The sequence below is a fragment of the Panulirus ornatus genome, chromosome 56 (genome assembly GCF_036320965.1).
Source record: "Panulirus ornatus isolate Po-2019 chromosome 56, ASM3632096v1, whole genome shotgun sequence".
Lineage (NCBI taxonomy): Eukaryota > Metazoa > Arthropoda > Malacostraca > Decapoda > Palinuridae > Panulirus > Panulirus ornatus.
In genome coordinates, this window is record NC_092279.1 from 21237039 (window position 1) to 21251713 (window position 14675).

The window sequence follows — 14675 nt, forward strand, 5'->3', positions numbered from 1 at the left end:
TACCATTAAAATTACTTAAGTTTTCCCTATGAAATTTCAAACTACAGTGCAAATTAAGGAGTGGGTGAACATGGGATCGCAAGTTAAAAGAGATCAGTTGTAAGAATGCATGGTATCACCCTCTAATGTGCCAGAAACAAAGTTTGGGAGAAAATTTGCCAGAAAAAAGTGCCGGTGTGATACTACCTTTAAGATTTATACTGAGGGATATATAATTATTATCATAAACCATACAAGATAAGTTCTGGTGCTCTCTTATAACAAAAGATAAAGTTAGTGTAATGAAAAGCAGACTTTACAAAGATGATAAGGCATGAGGTAGGTAGTAGTTGGTTGGCAACCATCAACCAGAAATGTATATTTTTGGTACTACATGCCTGGGTACTGGAAGGGTTAGTAACATCTGCTTGGTGAGCCAGAACTTCAGTGGTTGTCAAGTCGCACTCCTCTGACCCAGGTAGCCGTCCCTTCTTTCTGCCTCACAAACGTGGACTAATGGCATTCCGTCAGCAAATGTGCAATCTATGTCACACATAACACTTAACCCACATCTTCATAACCCTATAGGTTTTACTGCAGTGAGCGCTATACACTAGCCCTGCCTTTTGGCAAAATGGTAAGAACAGTAGATAGGAGCATTAGGTAGAAGAAGTTGGTAGGAGCATTAGGCAGAAGTCATTAGGAACATTAGGTAGGAGCCTCAGCAAACACTCTGCTAGAGTCGCCTCCTGCCAGTGACCTGTTAAGGGTGAAAAGGTTAAGCACTAAAGGCTAAGAATTGGCACAAGTTCACTAGTTATGGAAGTTCCAATTGGAACAGGCATCAGAGATATAGGTAAGGGATGATGGTATTAGACACATGGACATTGGAATAACAGCATTAGAAGTCAGGAAAGAAGATAAAGGAAAACATGACAAGGGCTATCGGTCTGCAACAAAATTATTTATTAGACTGTGTTCTAATACTAGATACATTTCTCTTGTTGAAAGATGAGTTAAGGATATAACAGCAAAAAGGCTGTTTCTCTCCAGCTTTCACTTCCATCAGCAAAACCATCCCAGAAAAATGAGATATAGTAGAAAAACTTTGCATCACTGAATTAAAACAATGATGGAATCTTACAGGAGTGAATAAAAGGGAATACTTGCTGACTATTCTAGTCTCTGACAATAATTACATTACTTTCTGGGGCTGACTTCATCATCTGGAATGAAAGAAAATGTGCAAGTGTACATATGTTTTTGTTAGTACCTTTTCATCACATAAATGAATGAAACATTTATTCAAATGGTTTTGTGAAGGTATTAATAGTATTTGCATTTACAACATTTAAGGGTTATGTGTTTCAGTATTCAACAGTTTTATTTGAAAAGAAACTTCTGTTGTACATTGACATTAATTTTTTTTCCTTTTTATGGCATGCGCAGGAGGATGGATGTGCTGGAAATGAGATGTTTGAGGACAGTGTGTGGTGTGAGGTGGTTTGATCGAGTAAGTAACGTAAGGGTAAGAGAGATGTGTGGAAATAAAAAGAGCGTGGTTGAGAGAGCAGAAGAGGGTGTTTTGAAATGGTTTGGGCACATGGAGAGAATGAGTGAGGAAAGATTGACCAAGAGGATATATGTGTCGGAGGTGGAGGGAACGAGGAGAAGTGGGAGACCAAATTGGAGGTGGAAAGATGAAGTGAAAAAGATTTTGTGTGATTAGGGCCTGAACATGCAGGAGGGTGAAAGGAGGGCAAGGAATAGAGTGAATTGGATCGATGTGGTATACCGGGGTTGACGTGCTGTCAGTGGATTGAATCAGGGCATGTGAAGCGTCTGGGGTAAACCATGGAAAGCTGTGTAGGTATGTATATTTGCGTGTGTGGACGTATGTATATACATGTGTATGGGGGTGGGTTGGGCCATTTCTTTCGTCTGTTTCCTTGCGCTACCTCGCAAACGCGGGAGACAGCGACAAAGCAAAAAAAAATGTATATGTATGTATATATTGAAATGTATAGGCATGTATATGTGCATGTGTGGGCGTTTATGTATATACATGTGTATGTGTTTTGGTTGGGCCATTCTTTTGTCTTTCCTTGCGCTACCTCGCTAACACAGGAGACAGAGACTAAGCATCATAAAAGAAAAAATAATAAGTTTGAATGGAGTAAAACTGGAGGAAGTGAAGTGTTTTTGGTAGCTGGGAGTGGACTTAGCAGCTAAAGGAACCATGGAAGTGGAAGTGAGTCACAGGGTGGGGGAGGAGGCATAGGTTCTGGGATTGATGAAGAATGTGTGGAAGGAGAGAACGTTATCTCACAGAGCAAAAATGGGTATGTTTGAAGGAATAATAGTTCCAACAATTCTATATGGTTGCAAGGCATGGGCTATAGATATGGTTGTACAGATGAGGGTGAATGTGTTGGAAATGAAATGTTTGAGGACAATATGTGGTATGAGGTGGTTTGATCAAGTAAGTAATGAAAGGGTTAGAGAGATGTGTGAATATAAAAAGAGTGTGGTTAAGAGAGCAGAAGAGGGTGTGTTGAAGTGGTTTGGACATGAGAGAGAATGAGTGAGGAAAGATTGACATAGAGGATATATGTTTTAGAGGTGGAGGGAAGGAGAAGCAAGAGACCAAATTGGAGGTGGAAGAATGGAGTGAAAAAGATTTGAGCGATCGGACCTGAACATACAGGAAGGTGAAAGGCATGTAAGGAATAGAGTGAATTGGAACGATGTGGTATACTGGGGTTGACGTGCTGTCAATGGACTGAACCAGGGCATGTGAAGTGTCTGGGGTAAACCATGGAAAGGTCTGAGGGGCCTGGATGTGGATAGGGAGGTGTTGTTTCGGTGCATTACACATGACAGCTAGAGACTGTGTGAACTAATGTGGCCTTTTTTGTCTGTTTTCCTGATGCTACCCTGCTGAAGCAGGGGGTAGCAATGCTGTTTTCTGTGGATGGGCCATTCTTCGTCTTTCCAGGCACTACCTCGCTGACGCGGGAGACGGCAATCAAGTGTATATATATATATATATATATATATATATATATATATATATATATATATATATATATATATATATATATACATACTTATTCACTTTTCTCATGTGATTAAGATAAGTGTCGTAAGCAACTGACTAAGCCTTTGAGGAGAAAAGATCCTTCTTTGGCTCATCCCTCAGTTCCTTTCTCTGGAAAAGTAATACATAATGGGAGGATTTCCAGCCTCCCGTTCCCGCCCTTGTTAGTCACCTTCCCCGACATGCAGGAGTTATACGGGCAGTATTCTTTCTCCCCTATCTGGGAGAAGCTTTTGCCAAATGGAACTGGAAACGTCACTCCCGAATGTCGCAACCTTTGACCTGCTGTTAGACTGAGGTTAGGTCCGTAAGAGCGGCTCTTCTCATGGAAAGGGTTAGGTCATTTGTTTCATGGAATAATTACAGCCACAGATTTTGAACGAGTATGGGTGTCTTGGAGTGATACTACTGGTGCAACCGGAGGTTTGTCCACCAAGGTAATTTCTCTGGGAACCCAGCAACGGTTGGTGGCAACACAATAGAACAACCAGAGGTCATAACATGTAATCAAGGAAGAAACTTGTTGGAAATGATGTATATAGCACTTTTATAGTATAACAGTAAAGAATGCATTGAGCGATGAAACTGAAAGTGTATGATAGTAGTTGTATGATAGTAGGAAAGTTCAAGAGAAGAGAGCCCCACGAATGAAGAACTTGATTACACACAAATACGAGGCCACAAGAGGTGTAGAAGCCCTACTCCGTGTAATTTGATAATTGTACATTCCATAAGAGTCAGATGATTGATATGAATGCTAGTATTTGCGTAACTCATACATTCTTCAAACGGGGGACGAACACTGAGTCACATGTGTCGTAACTCATGTACACCGGACTGAGGTCATGCAAACCCTAGTGCTGATAACGTGCAATGCCCGCGTCACCCTAAATACTCACATCCTCGACTGACAATTACTCACCACAAAATAAATGTTTTTGTTATTAGGATTTTCCTGTTTGATAAATTTAGAAATCTGCCCCGTTAATGTTAGTAAGAGTATACATACGAAGGATGCGGATTGCTTTTGGGAGGAAGTACAGGAGGTTGCACCGAAACGGCAAGGACGAGAGGATATTATTTAGGTTAACAGACAGTTAAGGTAGCTAGAAACACATGGAAACAAGGCCTTCATTTGTTTAGAAGACTTTTTATATCTTGTAGAGAGTACATGAGTTGAACATCAATGATTTATAATAGATTTAGTAGATTTCTGAAGGCTTCACCGTTCAGTAAATGCACAGTATTACAAATGCCCATGGTAATAATCAGTATTGCTTATGTCACAAGTTCCAAGTTGTTCAAACTTTAAAACTATCATGCGATATGATGGAACATTCAGGTTATGAACATCACAAATTTGCTATATACCTTATCAAATCATACCTTTACATGTTTTAAGGCCACATACTTTTCAACAACGAGATTACGAAAATCTCTCTATATATGATGTACTGCTAAATTTAATTGATGGCGACTCTGACCCGATCCTGCCTAACGATCGGCACAAATTAAGATCAATTTCGAAAACTTCTGAAAGAACATTCAAATGAAAGTTGAGGTGATGGACCGGAGTTTGGTGACGTGTTGACGTGCTGGTTCTTTGCTGTGTAAAGATTCCCAGAACTTTGTCCGCCGGAAAGTGGCAATGTTGACGTAGACGGATATGTCGGAAATGACGTGAGTACAACTACAACCACGACAGGAAGCCCCTCATTTAGTGAAGTCGATGTTGTCAAGACATTTAATATAGCCAAACTGTGGATGGTCAACAACGCTCTGCTAAATCTGGGGGCTGATGAGCTACACACGTCCGTGATGGTGGTGAGTGTTGCTTAGGGAAAATTATGTAAGACTCGGCATCTTGCTGAAGTTCTCACGCTGTTTTCTTGATGAAGTAAAGTAATCACATGTCAAGGTGATGCCAGAATTGAATCAAGGGATGAATCAGATGATACTGAATGGTCATGCTAGCTAGTGTCGGCGGAAGGCTGCCCAAGACACATCCTGTGACAGATTGGGCAATTAAGTGAGTTTGTCATCGTGAGAAACGTACTAGTTTTAACATTTTTTAGAAAATTAGGACATTAAGTGGACAGTGGACCTTTTTGAAGAACAGTACGAGAGCTAAGTATTGTTTTTTGAGAGAATGAAATTGAAGTATTTATTGACTGTGAGGGAAATTCATGATTGTTCAAATCGAGACAGTCTGATGTCACAGAACGAAGGAAAACTGAAAGCGAAGGTACATAAACATCTCGTTAGAATGTAGAAGTACTTATCAATAACGTCAAGTTATAAGTCAGTAAGAAAAGTCATGTAGGTAGATTTTACAGACAAGGTTATACACTGGCTCAGACTAGGATTTAAATCAAACTTTCAAACAGCCAATAGGACAGACTCAGAGTGAGAAATTCTACCAAACTGACAGGCTTACAATCAGACTGACAGACCAATTTTCATTCAAACTGAGTCAGACTAAATGAATGACGTACGTTTATACGTAAACACTCAGAATCCGTTAACTAACTCAGACTGATTCAAGCCATCTCAAACTGACAGACTTAGATCAAGTAGGTGAACACTGAACTAAACAAAAAATTTCAGACTGGCGGACAGACTCAGACTGTAACTAGCAGACTCTCTTAAACTTAGATAGAATACAGATTCAAACTTGACAGACAGCCTCGGATTGAAACCAATACAGACCCAGAGAGGTTTGATGAGATACATCACAACAGTTTTACATTTACATTAATTCCAGAGTTTAACAGACTGCCCAATTTATTTTTTTAGTACTTCAGCATGATTTATCTAATCACCCCGTCCACTGGCGTATTAGGGATTTGGGGACCTTGAGCCTAAATTCTTGCGTTTTCCGCTTGGAAAAGGCAGGCATTCTCAGGACTCCCTAAATTGTGGGTACACGGGATTATCTAAGAAAAGTCAGAACTTTTTAGGGCCCCACAGGCTATCAGGCCCTAAGATAATTTGAGGAGAATCAAATCTTATTTTCATGGCTCTTCATATTATCGGACCATGGGGACTGACTTCCCTTGCCTCACGTAATTACGCCACTGATCTTTTCTTATTCTAACCCTAGGAAGTATGATAGATTCTTGAACATGATGTTCACGTGTACCCTTTTCTTCCCTGTAACATATCTTACATCTTATATTATCATCCTGCAATATTCAGTATTCCTTACGCCTGTTCATTCTATGTATGATATTCTACACCTCTGTATATTTCATCATACCAATTTAGTTCCCGACTGGATATGTACGACCTTCTCACTCCACGAACCCCCTCTAGGGTAGCATTACGAAAGCATCATTCTTGTACAGGTCTAGGTCATTTCTCTCTTTTCTCTGACGTCATTGCTTGTTCCTTTCTGACATGAGATTTTCTGTTGCCCGAAATCTTTCCTGTGATGGTATCTAACACCTTGGTTATCTTCATGATGGACGCATTTTGCTCCTCATTTAGGATAAAATTCTCCACAGTTAAGTAGGTATGGTGCGGTTGTCTCCAGAGACGGATGCTTTGTCCTTCAAGGCTGTGACGTCAGAGCTGAGGGAGGAGTCATTCTCGGTCCGCTGGTCTGGCCGGCCTACTGCGCGTTGATCCCGGGGACAGGGCGACTGTTTGACTCACTCATAATACCAAACGGGGAGGGAGCAGAGCTAGGATTTTGGGAAGAGAGAGGGGGGTTGACATCCCTTGAACATCCAGGATGAATATCGTCATATTAGATTAGATATACAAAACAAATGACGTGAAAATGTTTCGTATAGTGTTCACGAAAAAATAGAAAAGTATATTTGCTATCAATAAACTCAACTAAGAGAATGACCGTGGAACATTCTGTGCTGATGTTTCTGAATGAATGCCTGACATACTTTGTATCGATCTGAAGGTTGTCTGTGGTGGCGGTCACCGCATGATTTAAGGCCAAATCTCTCCTGCTTACTTGATCGGAGAAAGTTTTTCATCCTTTTGAAGCCAATGGATGAGCTCTCAGCCCCTCAAATCCCTACGGTCAGAGTAAGGCTATTCCAAATATAATCTCTATGACTGGGAATTTATCCTCACCAATTTTCTCAAAGCATCTCAACAAATAAGTTGGTAACTGTTCCTATGGCTACTTTTGAAATGAAATCAAAAGAATTTTATGATGGATATCTGCTAACTATTTAAACAAATATTGTCTTTGACATCACTTTCCTGTGCTGTTTATTCTGATATATTCTAGAACAGGCAGCACTGGAATCCTGCTGGTAGTTACCCCACAAGTGAAATGTCGCCATTTAGAGGTTGTGTAACCTTGAAGTCAAGTTTCGTCGAGGAACTTCTCACTTCAAAGGAGTCTATCAATACCCTGTTACTAATTACAGCGCAGCCTTGGAGTTGCAAGAGCCCCTGGACAAGAAGAGGGTGCCTGGGGTTATAAAATTATATATCCTAAACACTGGGTATTACAGATTTTCATATACTCGGAGATTTTTGTTTTCTATTGTATAACAAATCAGTATATTCATATTTTGGATTAAAATACCAAACTTTACCACCAGTTTACATTCTATTAAACCTTGTCGTTAGAGAGGAGGGCGTAAGATCTGCCGTCTAGAGCTTCACTTTTTCTGAAATCTTTCTTATATTACAACCTAACTCTTTGGTGGCCTAGACTGGTGTCATCTATCTTGAACTTGGTTTTTTAACTGTGAGTGGAGATGTTCCAATTCTTTTGCAGTAATCTTGACCCGTGGTTGAGTCGGAATTAGGTGTGTTGTTGCCTGTCAGTTATCCTCTACGTGATCTTGCTATCCACATTTTCGCTCACTGATTCATTCGCAGTGAACAAGGAAAAATTCTGCGTCAGCACCTTGTGATTACATCACTTATCAGTCTGCAGGCTACTGGATATCTTGTTCACAATTTTAGCAATATTGTGACCAATGGCCGAGTTAGCTCCAGCGTGTGTAGCTTGATCTGGAAGGCCATAATATAGTTTACTGACTTCACGATTGTGAGGAGACGAGCTCTGGTGCTTCGGTCCCAGGACCATTTCTCCAGTGGCTATTCCTCGTCATCGCCTTCGCTTGTTTCGCCATTCTTCAGCAATGAAGGGATACATTTCCTGAAAATCTGTCAAGGAAGAGTCGGCCTTTCAGCTCAATATATCTTGCATAGACTTTTCAATTATGTCCCTGTACCCTTCCAAAAACATCCTATGGGTCTTTGAGGAGAAATCAAAGAACAAAAAATTCGTTGAGGATGTTCGTTTTCGTGCAAGATGATGCGATGCAGGGATTCATTGTGTGGTTGTAGCAGTGAAGATTGAATGCTTTTTGAACTACAGCCATGATTCTTCCTTGAAAAACCCCATTCGCTCTTTTGACGTTATACTACCCCCATCATAATGGACCTGCCCCCGCATCTTGCATATGTCAAGGCCATGTTGCTTTAAAGTAGATATAATAACATTTGCTGTAGCTTCTCCTGTTGTGCGCTCCAGATGAATTCACATTCATCTGTAGCCCACAGCAGGAAAAGCGAAACAAATAAATATCGATGAATTCAAGATTGTTCTGATTCACAAAAATGACAGGTTGACAGAATATCTCTGTTAGTGTAATTTTCCTTTGGCTCATCTGCTATAAATGAGCGTACCACGTATACATGTTATAGCGGCTCTGTTACCTGGTATGATCAGTGATTTGTATGATTTCATTTGGCATTGTACTACTTTAGGTAGGTCGGAGGCGATGTAAAGGTCCCTTGCTTTTGCTGTAGGAAGAAGGAGGCCTTGTCGAGGTCCCGTGGTTGTGTGGCAAGCGAGGAGGAAACATTGGTGTCTGGACCACTGACAGCTGACGTAGGCCCAAGGGAAGGGTGACACGTCATTGTCCCATAAGGGCTGCCCAGGTGAGCACTTTATGGAAACACGAAACAAATTATATCAATTAAAGAATTTATTACTTATATTTTCTATTCTTTGGCCACTTTATCAATATTTTTGAATCTCACCTTCACTCCTCCCAGCCCCAGAAAGTGTAGAGAATTTTGCATCGGTTTCCCCCGCCCATTCGATGGTCCTGATGGTCAAACGTTCTAAGATAAGGACAATCCCATAGAGATCTTTCAAGTTCCTGTAGGCCCTCCTGGCCTTGTAGTACTTACTAGTGACGGGTTACTGTAGGTCAGGTCCAAAGGAAATGTCGTCTGGAATCCAAATATGAGCCATTCGGTCACCGTAAGTCATGAATACAACACCCTTTTTATCTCATAGATTTCCCCAGTCACAACTCTGCATTCTCTTGCATGTTTCCTCACGGAATCTGGAATAGAAGAGTTACTGTTGTGATAAAGCAGCCTGGATGATTTCAGGATCAAGTTGGGGACTTGTGAGTCAACCTCGTGGTTCAACTTTAATCCCTGTTGTGGCGTCAGGGGAATACCACTCTGACGTCATCCTAATGTGATACTAACATGGACGCATAGGAGAGTTCCTATTGGCTTACATTTCCCACTTTTTTGCGAATCGAACTTCAATATATATATATATATATATATATATATATATATATATATATATATATATATATATATATATATATATATATATATGTATATATATATATATATATATATATATATATATATATATATATATATATATATATATATATATATATATTCTTTTTACAGCAAAATTATTCACTGACTGGTCACTCATATCCGTATTTCATTCATTGCAATCACGTTGTCTATCTTTCTTATCGAAATATTGGAAAAGCTTTGGTTCGCTCACTTGCATGCATGGTGAGCCACTAGTTCATGACCTGGGTGCTGATACAACCACGGGACAGGCATCCCATGACCTTGGCGCTGACGTAGTCTCGTGAGGGACAGACATCCATGACCTGGGTGTTGACATAACCTCGTTTGGGACAGCCAGATCTGCGTTAATGATACACAGCTTTCCTTTTGAAAGAACTGGGGAGATGTGTAATGTGTCGGGGATATACGTTAACACAGAATGACCGTGATGTTATGACAGGTTGGATAGATGGACGGGTAAATGAATGAAATTAGAAATGGATGAATGAAGACATTGAGACAAGCAGGGATCGATAGATTGACGTAATAAGTATATAAGTAGATGCCAGTGTAACTACATCATACTTTGCTCTGTCACTCCAGACGGCTGGATGTTACTGAACTCTGTAATTACATTATTTGTTCAGTCATATTTTTTACACTCCTCTAGCCCTCATAAAGGTAGGCCATGGTGACCTTTGGCTGATGGTTTTATTTTGCGCCTCTTTAATAATTACGTGCTGTGCGAGATGATTTTGTTGTCACTGTTCTCATGCAGTGATGCCGAGCATGTAGTAAACATTACTGTATGGATAGTGGAGGATTGTCAGTGATAGCAAAAAGTTACTGTAATTATCAACTAGGTTGTTAGTATACAAAAAAAGGAAAACTAAACGCTGTAGTCTGTACCGTGTTAGAAAAAGCTGCATCAATATGGATTACAAAGATCATGCTGAATGGTAACGTTTAGTGCTTTAAAAATATTTTTTCTTTTTTATTGATAGACTGAATTGTTTGACTTATTACATAATGATAGTTTTCTGTGGTTCTCCTCATTCACCAGGTAGGACGTAAACAGGAGCGAAAATGGACTGTTTAAGGGGTTAAGAGGTTTCAGTGCCCGTCAAATAGAGCGTTGTCTTGTCGTCGGCCGACAATTATAGAGGTGTCACCTTTTCAGACATTATGAACAACGATTAGAATTCAATGCTCAGAAAGTAGTCCATCCTCGTACAGAATTTCTCGGCAATATCTTTAGAATTGTCCTACGAGTCCTTTATATATATATATATATATATATATATGTTGAGTATTCCTGGTAAATTATATGGGAGGGTATTGATTGAGAGGGTGAAGGCATGTACAGAGCATCAGATTGGGGAAGAGCAGTGTGGTTTCAGAAGTGGTAGAGGATGTGTGGATCAGGTGTTTGCTTTGAAGAATGTATGTGAGAAATACTTAGAAAAGCAAATGGATTTGTATGTAGCATTTATGGATCTGGAGAAGGCATATGATAGAGTTGATAGAGATGCTCTGTGGAAGGTATTAAGAATATATGGTGTGGGAGGAAAGTTGTTAGAAGCAGTGAAAAGTTTTTATCGAGGATGTAAGGCATGTGTACGTGTAGGAAGAGAGGAAAGTGATTGGTTCTCAGTGAATGTAGGTTTGCGGCAGGGGTGTGTGATGTCTCCATGGTTGTTGTATGGGGGGGGGGGCATTTCTTTCGTCTGTTTCCTTGCGCTACCTCGCAAACGCGGGAGACAGCGACAAAGTATAATAAAATAAAATATATATATATATATATATATATATATATATATATTTTTTTTTTTTCCGCTGTCTCCCGCGTTTGCGAGGTAGCGGGAGACAGCGACAAAGTATAATAAAATAAAAAAAATATATATATATATATATATATATATATATATATATATATATATATATATATATATTTTTTTTTTTCCGCTGTCTCCCGCGTTTGCGAGGTAGCGCAAGGAAACAGACGAAAGAAATGGCCCAACCCACCCCCATACACATGTATATACATACGTCCACACACGCAAATATACATACTTACACAGCTTTCCATGGTTTACCCCAGACGCTTCACATGCCTTGATTCAATCCACTGACAGCACGTCAACCCCGGTCACACTAATATATATATTAGTGTGCATAATATATATATTAGCGTGCATAACCCCATATTTCCCAGCATTTTCGCCTCTTGGCGTAAACCTCGTCATATGCTGATTACGTCTCTCTTTAGGTTCTTCCATCACTCTTCCGCTTGCATTGAGGACATCTGCACTAACACATCCTGGCCAACTCTTCCCCGAACACTGGTCTCACCCACCCTGCCGACACCCTCCGCCCACCATTCCTCTACACTGATGATAAACCCAGTATTTCAGAAATATAACTTAAAGACAAAATGGTAAATTCGATGAAGCCTTATTACAAAGCAAGATAATGCTTTCTTAATCGATTTTACTTTTTTCAAGTTATGTTTTTGGTATACTGGATTTATCATCAGTGTATATTTGATTTGATGGAGTGTATAGAGAGTGGTGGGCGTGGGTGTGAGTAAGACAGCATTATTTTTCTCTGAGAAATGGCGGTGGATTAGTTCGTATATTATAATCTGTTCATACGGTGTGGATTGGTAGGTCCAAAGACTTTTACTTTCATGAACTGTACGACTGTAAATCCGTAAACTTTCTTTGTGATCTGTAAGTTCGTAATGTCGGGAAAGTTTACAAGTGATGAGTTTCAAATTTGTTAAATCTTACCAAGGCAACATAGGTTACATACTTGAGAAACTTAGTTTGTTTTCTTGCATAATATATGTCTTCAAATTTATAGACTTCATTTATTCTTAGACAGGGGTTGCAAATCTGTAGACCTTTAGTCGTAAAACGCAGTTTCGCAGAGCCAAAATATTGTTTATGAAACGTGTTATGTCTTTTTTTTTTCATTTATGAAATATGAATACTAGGAGGCTCGTATTTCATGAGAAGCATAGGATGCAAGTCCATTGACTTTTTCTTCTTAAAAGTTGACTTACTGATTGTGAAATGGGTCATAATGATTCGTTATTTTTTTTTTTTTTTGTATTTGAGTTGTAAGACTGAAAATTCTATTTTGAAAAACGCGGGTTGTAAGCATGTAGACTGCAGTTTTTAAGTGCAAAGTGTTTTCAGTTGTGAAATATGGGTTGTAAGTCTGTAGACATCTATTTTGAAGTATGGGCTTTAATCTCTTATAATATTATCAAATGGGGTTTGCAAATCCACTTTTTTTTATTGTGAAACATAGATTATTATTGTTTATGAATCGTGGTTTCCAGTGCCATAGACATTTTTTTTTTCTGAGAGGTGTTTTACGACCATAAGCATTTTTACTTATGTGGATTTTTTTATACCCATATATTTTTATTTACAGTATGTACATCTGCACAGCGTTTGATTGTAAAATGAGAGCGTTGTATATCCAGACACTTAATCGTGAAATCTGGATTGTAAGTATATAGTTGTGTTTTCTTGTGTAAAACATGTGTTGTAAGCTAGCAGAACATTTGCAGATGATAAGACCATAGATTTGTTTGTAAAACACAAGTTGTCTGTTGTGAAACGTGGCTTTTAGATCTGTAGAATGTTTGCTTTGAGACATTTTCCAGTCGAGACTGAAGACTTATGGAGATTAAACACATTATTCCGTTCATCGTTATGACAGCATTCAGGAATTCCATATACGAGATTCTACAAATAGAATTATTTGACATCTGGCGTGTATTCAGGATTTGGTTAAGTGGAGTAAGGTTTACTAACTCGCTAAGATAATGATATGCTCAAAATAAGAGTGGTTTGTAAAAACGCATTGTTTTACAGAACTTGGTGCTTTTAAAGTTATCTAGTTGATAAATCTAATCACAAATATTAATCAAATCCTTACAAAACTGATTACAGCCTATTGTAAAACGTTCACTCATCACATTACATAATTCAGTCACTGAGAGGGTCGTTCGTACATCTGTTATGTACCCTGTTTCCTCTTTTACTCCCCCTCCAGCATGATGAATAGAGAATGTACAATAACCACCATTCTATCGACAAAAAAAAAATGTCAATTGCGCCGCCCTTGACTGTGCTGCCTCAGATGTAACGGCCGCTGCAATGTTAGGGACCTACTTTCCCCTTCATACCTCCATTGTCTCCCTTTCACCCTTTATGTTAATGTTACTAAAGAAGGGGGTGATGTGCGAGGGGGTAAAACAGACATATGCTCCCTCTGAGAGGCAAACGAGTAGGATCTCATTCTCACTGTCTTCTACGTGGTCTCAAGTCGCACTTGGAACCAATGGTAGTCACCTTCCAGCTCATGGCCATCACTGAGATGTTTTTATACCTACTTCCAGTGGATCATCAGCCTGATCGTCTTAAGATCCACAGGGTTCACCCCTCCGAGAATCAGATTCACAGACACGATGGCCACAGCGCCAGTGAGAGAGAGGCTCGGTGAAACTGGTGGTAGTTGAGCAGTAACGTCAGATCAGTGGCTGGCTATACAGCCTAGGTTCGGCCGAGGATTTTAGTGGTCGTCTGCGGAGCGAGGAGACACGTATGTCCGACCCCGATGACGGACGCGCTGCAAATGTTTTGGTATGCAGAAAACGTACAGCATTGGCAAAGGCTGACGATGCCTCGCTATGCATTCTAACTACTTGATATTTGTACCTGTCCTTTTTTTTTCTTTCTTTCTTTTTAATCTGTCAGACTCCTGCTCTCTCCATACCTCTCGTTTTACAGTCTTAACTGAAATCTCTCCTTTCCGGTTTATCTTACACATGTGTCTTTATGATTTGTCATTCAGACATATGGAGGAAAAAAAATCGTTTTTCATTATATGTGGATAAATAAACATCAAAAAAAAGCAGAAGTTTGTATTTTTTTTCTTTTATAGATCTGAAAGATAGTGAAGTAGTGAGCATGAG